Consider the following 6,791-nt stretch of genomic DNA (forward strand, 5'->3'; position numbering starts at 1 on the left):
GCTCATAGAGACTTACCTAGAAAGACTCACTTCTGTAATCACTACCAAAGGTGTTTCTACAATGTATTGACTCAGGGGTGTGGTGAATACTTATGTAAATTTGATAATTCTGTATATCTTTCTAGGTAAGTCTCTATGAGCTTTCTGCAAAAACCTCTACACACATGTTTTCACTCTGTCATAATGGGTATTGTGTGTAGATTGGTGAGGAAAATAAATACATTTAAAACTCTGATTACATTGTCAATGGTGGTTAGATGAATTCCAGGACATAGTATGTTGACCATTGACCAGATCAAATGTGACCAACCTGATTCAAGTGTCCTCCATTAATCTGAAGTGGGGTGTCTGGCCACTGCCTCAGCCCTCTGTAACAGCTCCTGATATGGTAGGGGGGTTCCCACAATGCTGCTGAACAAAAAATCCACCAGATTTTGTACGTTGCATGTGAATGAAATAAAATATAAATCACTCAAACATATATAGAGAAAAATGACTTTCTCTGGTTTGAAAGTAATTTATATGCTAATAGAGGGACAGTAACTACAGAATAGATTCAGGCCAGTGACGCTGACGCCGTTACTATGCAACCAGCTGTGTACCTTGCTGAATTATTATACCTTTATTTCAACAAGGAACACAGACTGAGACCAAGGTCTCTTTTACAGCTGGGCCCTATGTATACATGTTTACACATACAGTTTAGGTACAATGATTATGAAACTACACAAGACAAACAAAACGATCACAGATAAAACAAAGAAATACAGCAGCAGATTGTTACATTTACACACAGGTTATTCCCCTAACAGCACAAGAACTTGCATTACCCGAAGCAGTTACAAGCAACACCAAAATAAAAATCCTCCAATAAATGTTTAAAATGGGCAAGGGGGACAAGAGTCTCAAGTTTAAGTGTAGTCTGCAGACTATTCCATAAGCAAGGAGCGTAACAGGAAAAGGCAGCCATACCCAAGTCTGTGGAGATCGCATGGGCTTCAAGTGTAATCCATGCTTGAGACCTGGTTTTAGGAATTCTAATTCTAATGTTGATGAGTGATGATAAATAAGAAGGTTGTTTATTCAGAAGTGCTTTATAGACAAACACGAGAGCATGTTGTTCTCATCTCATGGACAGCGAAGTCCAACCCACATTTTGATATAAAACATAGTGGTGAGTTCTGTAGCTAGCACCTGTAATTAACTTAAGTGCGCAATGATAAGTAGCATCCAGCGATATGTGTTGATGCCGTAGCATGCATGTAGATAATATCCCCATAATCTATAACAGAAATAAAAGTAGCTTGCACAATTTTTCTTCTATTTGTAGAGGACAAACATGTCCTGTTTCTATAGAGGAAGCTTAGCTTCATTTTTAGCCGTTTACATAGTTCGTCACTGTGCATTTTAAAGACAGTTTATCATCTAAGAAACCCCCTAAGTATTTATATGCAGAGACCTGATTAATTTGAGAGCCAACCAATGGTTCCGGCCGTCGACTCTAACAGCCCGACTTCTATCCTTTAGATAGTTGTGAAACCAACGACAGGCATCCAATCCCAGTCCTATTAAAGCCAGCTTACCCAAAAGTATCGCATGGTCTTCAGTGTCAAAAGCTTTAGACAAATCTATGAACAAGGCGGCACAGTACTTTCTATTATCTAGGGCATTAGTAATATAATTTACAACAAGTACAGTAGCCCTAGTGAAGCCAGATTGATTGCTAGAAAGAGTATTGTTAACAGTTAAAAATGATTGTAGTTGCCTATTCACCAATGACTGTAGAATTTTAGTCAAACAGGAGAGCTTAGAAATGGGCCAATAATTATCCAATTCACTACCATCACCTCCCTTGAGGAGTGGTAAAAGAAAAGCTGTTTTCCAAGCTTTAGGAATCTTTCCTACAACTAATGTTTGATTAAAGATGTGTCACTGCACTAGCGATGATAGGTGCCGCACACTTGAGTAAATATGGATCACGATTGTCAGCGCCTAATGATTTCTTAGAATCTATAGCAGATAGTGCAGATAAGAATGCTTGCTGATATGAGCCATAGCTATATTTGAAGTAGACAAGTACCATCCTTTATTTATTTTTGCCCTAGAAAATACACAATAAACTTTTATGAAAAGAGGCATGTTGTTTTGGGTTAGCAGACGAAGCCCCTGAATACTAGCTAGCTAGCTTCCTAACTTGCAAATCCAGGTTAGTTATAATATCTTTGTCCGAGTTGAAATTAGTTGGTTACTGTTGACTAACCCCATTCCGTACAAATTTGCGCAACCGCGGCATTCAAACGAGGCTGCTATAAAAACGAATGGGACTGTAGCGACTGTGTTAGCATCAAAATCTGGGGTGTGAACTACGTTTCTATTCAAGCGTTTATTGACATGGTAATGGCCCGATATTATTGGAGAAAAGTTTAAAAACTGACCCCTCTGATGCTGTACGTTAAATTGTGTCGTGTCATGACGTAACGTACAGCATGCATGATGCAACTAATTCTGTGTCGTACAGCCTCTCTCCACCAGGTGTAGTGCTTCTTTCGCAGATTAAAAACAAGAAAGGGACAGGGTAAGGGGGGATACCTAGTCAATTGTACAACTGAATGCATTCATTTTTTGCGTCACCACTGCAAGCCATCATGACTCTCAAAAGCCGCGACAGCTGCTATTTACTTCTGAAGATAACTTTAGCGGTGCCCTAAAAACCCGATACAAATTTTACACAAGCCTTCAAATAGGTATGTAATGACACGTATTATAAACTCTTTATAGTGTGTTATTTAGATTTTAGAGGTGATCAGTTGGACAGATCGGGTTAAAAAAGCAGTTTCCCCACATGGCTTATCTCCCCCTTTACCTACCATGCACCCCTATCCCCACCCGCAATTGAAAAAAAAGACCCGACAGACCTCATTGCCTTCTTCAATCATGCAGAGGCGGGCATCATGAAGGTCTTGTCATTGATTTTGCTGGAAAGGTGGAGAAATTGTGCTTTACAGTGGTATTCATATTACAGTTGACCTGGAAGTATTATGTTTTTTGGGTGCTAAAATAAGGTCAATTGCACGTTACAGCACGATGAACAGAAGTGCATTAGCTAACAATAGCTAGTTAACGGTAGCTAGCCAGTTCGAGTTTAAACATTATTGAAAGCAAGCTGGCTACATCCTATGATTAGCTAGCAAGCTAGTATCCAAGTGCCAATGGGTTACAGTTAGCTGTTGTTAGCAAGGTAGCTAGTTAACATGAGCTATGCACAGCTTCCTATGACATGCTACACTAGTATCATTCCCCTTTCATCTGTGGTATCATAGCTAACCTGGCTCGCTAGCATTATCAAATAATGTTGTATAACCAAAAGTAACAGCTATCTACTTGGCTAACGTACTCACCAACACCAGTGGTTTGACGATAGACAGGAAGCAGAAGTGACCGTGTCGCATGTATTGTCCTACTTGCTGAGCTGAAGGTGCTTGCGTTGCACCCAAATACATTCTTGACAACAAATGTCCACATGGCAGCTGGGGGAGGACCACGGCGTGTTGTCTCTGGGCAATTGGGCATCATTGGCAAAAGAGCACATAAGTAATCCATACACAACCCTCCAGTAAATTGTGACAAACTCATTTACAAAACTGTTTTGGACGAGACTGACTTTATGACCAAAATTACCTTATTTACACTTTGTAGTCAATGTTGACACAATAATTAATGTTTCTGACTCATATCGATGCCACATAGGCTGTTTAAAACCAGAGAAGAGGTTCTAAGGGGCAGTTGACTTTTAAGAAGTTAAATCACTCCTCTGGCTTAATAAATGGGTTAGACTAGAGCATGTGGCACTATGTGATTACACAATGAATAAGCTTCCCTTTATGAATAGAAGCCCACAGCTTTTTAGTAAATCAATAATGCCACAGATACCAACAAGGGCAATGTCCAGGACAAATGAGCTCACTTCTACTTTTGTGAATGTTGTATTACTTTTCATGTGGGTGTCAATTCCACAGCAATGACAAACAATAATTTCAGGCCAAATTACACCTCTAATTTTAGTGGTGGCAACTCAGTTGCCGGAGAGGAAAGCGAGCCCTGGCTTTAATGAAAGGAGGTGTTCAGAACAAAGCAACACAGACGGGAAGTTAATAAAGCATTAACATATGAAAGTAGTCCTGTGGGACTTAGGTGGCTTTTCATAAATAATCTTAGGTATAAAGAAAATGGAAAAAATTACAACTGGCCTATCAGATATCCACAAGTGTTTTAGGAGTAAGAGATAGGGGTTGACATTCAGGGTTAGAATGGTGTGCTAGGGCATCAACCAAAGTTAGTGTTGAAGCTTAATGGTTAAGACAACTGACTGTGTCTGCCTGCCTGTCTGCCATAATATTTAACCTTATTCAAGTGTTTTTTCAAAGTAGCAATAGTCTCTAATTTGCAGCTTTGTAAGGTGTTCTGCATACAGTCTGGGATGTCTACATTCCATGCTGAGCTTGGAGAGCACAAACTTCTGCTGCCCCCAGTCCCCTGCCTGTCTCCAGAGGACCTCATCCTCAGCCCTCGCATGACTGGAGATTGTAATTGTAACTTCTGACCTCACAAAGCATGTCTTACTTTTAGAGAGTTTAACTACATTTGTAAGGGTCCTGTGTGGAGCTGGTGTAGATAGTCAGGTGCAGGACAACAGATATGAGTAATCAACGTTTTTTACTCAAAAAGACAAATATACAACGTAACATAACGAGCCCACAAAGACGGACCGAATTACAATAAGCAATCACTCACAAACACAACATGGGAAATGGAGGGTTAAATAATAAACAAATAATTGGTTGAGTGAAGCCAGGTGTGTAAGACAAAGACAGAGCAAATTGGAAATGAAAAGTGGATCGGGGGTGGCTACGAAGCCGGTGACGCCGCCCGAACAAGGAGGGGGACCGACTTCGGTAGAAGTCGTGACAGTACCCCCCCCCCCCTTGCCGACACCGACCTCGGGGACAACTCGGAGGATGAGGCGCAGGGCGATCCGGATGGAGACGGTGGAAATCCCACAGCAACGAAGGGTCCAGGACGTCCTCCACCGGCACCCAGCATCTCTCTTCCGGACCGTACCCCTCCCACTCCACGAGGTACTGAAGGCCCCTCGCCCGATGCCTCGAGTCCAGGAGGGCTCGAACAGCATACGCCGGGGCCCCCTTGATGTCCAGAGGGGGCAGAGGAACCTCCCACACCTCAGCTTCCTGGAATGGACCAGTCACCACCGGCCTGAGGAGAGACACATGGAATGAGGGATTAATACGATAATCTGGGGGAAGCTGTAATCTGTAGCATACCTCGTTCAGTCTCCTCAGGACTTTAAATGTCCCCACACACCGCGGACCCAGCTTCCAGCAGGGCAGGTGGAGGGGCAGGTTTCGGGTCGAGAGCCAGACCCGATCCCCCGGTGCGAACACCGGGGCCTCGCTGCGGTGGCGATCGGCGCTCGCTTTTTGCTGCCTCACGGCCGTTGTAGGTGCACATGGGCGGCGTCCCAGGTCTCCTCCGAGCGCTTAACCTCTCTGGGCTAGGAGGGATGCTTGCGTCCCACCTACTCAACAGTCAGTTGAATCCCGTGGCGCGTTATTCAAATACCTTAGAAATGCTATTACTTCAATTTCTCAAACATATGACTATTTTACAGCATTTTAAAGGCAAGACTCTTGTTAATCTAACCACACTGTCCGATTTCAAAAAGGCTTTACAACGAAAGCAAAACATTAGATTATGTCAGCAGAGTGCCCAGCCAGAAATAATCAGACACCCATTTTTCAAGCTAGCATATAATGTCACATAAACCCAAACCACAGCTAAATGCAGCACTAACCTTTGATGATCTTCATCAGATGACAATCTTAGGACATTATGTTATACAATACATGCATGTCTGTTCAATCAAGTTCATATTTATATCAAAAACCAGCTTTTTACATTAGCAGGTGACTAGCATGTGACTAGCATTCCCACCGAACACTTCCGGTGAATTTACTAAATTACTCACGATAAACGTTCACAAAAAACATAACAATTATTTTAAGAATTATAGATACAGAACTCCTCTATGCACTCGATATGTCCGATTTTAAAATAGCTTTTCGGTGAAAGCACATTTTGCAATATTCTAAGTAGATAGCCCAGCATCACAGGGCTAGCTATTTAGACACCCAGCAAGTTTAGCATTCACCAAAGTCAGATTTACTATAAGAAACTTTTTATTACCTTTGCTGTCTTCGTCAGAATGCACTCCCAGGACTTCTACTTCAATAACAAATGTTGGTTTGGTCCCAAATAATCCATTGTTATATCCAAATAGCGGCGTTTTGTTCGTGCATTCAAGACACTATCCGAAAGGGTAAATAAGGGTTACGAGCATGGCTCATTTCGTGACAAAAAAATTCTAAATATTCCATTACCGTACTTCGAAGCATGTCAACCACTGTTTAAAATCAATTTTTATGCCACTTTTCTCGTAAAAAAGCGATAATATTCCGACCGGCAAAGCCTGTTTACATTCAACGAGAGAGAAAGTAAAAGCATGCTATCCCCTCATGCACGAGCCTCAGTCTAAATGCCCTCTGATAGAGCACATGTCAAACGCGCTAGTGTGTTTCAGCCTGGGCCTTGAATTATGTCATTCAGCTTTTTCCCGGGTTCTGAGAGCCTATGGGAGCCGTAGGAAGTGTCACGTTACAGCAAAGATCCTCAGTCTTCAATAAAAAGAGTCAAGATTAACAAGAACTTGTCAGACA

At 42.0% G+C, this 6,791-nt stretch overlaps 1 long non-coding RNA gene across 1 annotated transcript; it reads right to left on the reverse strand.

The window, feature by feature from the left end:
• Positions 1 to 332: 332 nt before the first annotated feature.
• On the reverse strand, positions 333 to 3,589 carry LOC115151116 (uncharacterized). The gene is made up of 3 exons (XR_003867217.1): positions 3,399 to 3,589; positions 2,916 to 2,975; positions 333 to 411 (listed from the first exon to the last, which is right to left on the reverse strand). It is a non-coding gene; the product is annotated as an uncharacterized LOC115151116 (long non-coding RNA).
• Positions 3,590 to 6,791: the final 3,202 nt, after the last annotated feature.

The sequence above is a fragment of the Salmo trutta genome, chromosome 16 (genome assembly GCF_901001165.1).
Source record: "Salmo trutta chromosome 16, fSalTru1.1, whole genome shotgun sequence".
Classification (NCBI taxonomy): domain Eukaryota; kingdom Metazoa; phylum Chordata; class Actinopteri; order Salmoniformes; family Salmonidae; genus Salmo; species Salmo trutta.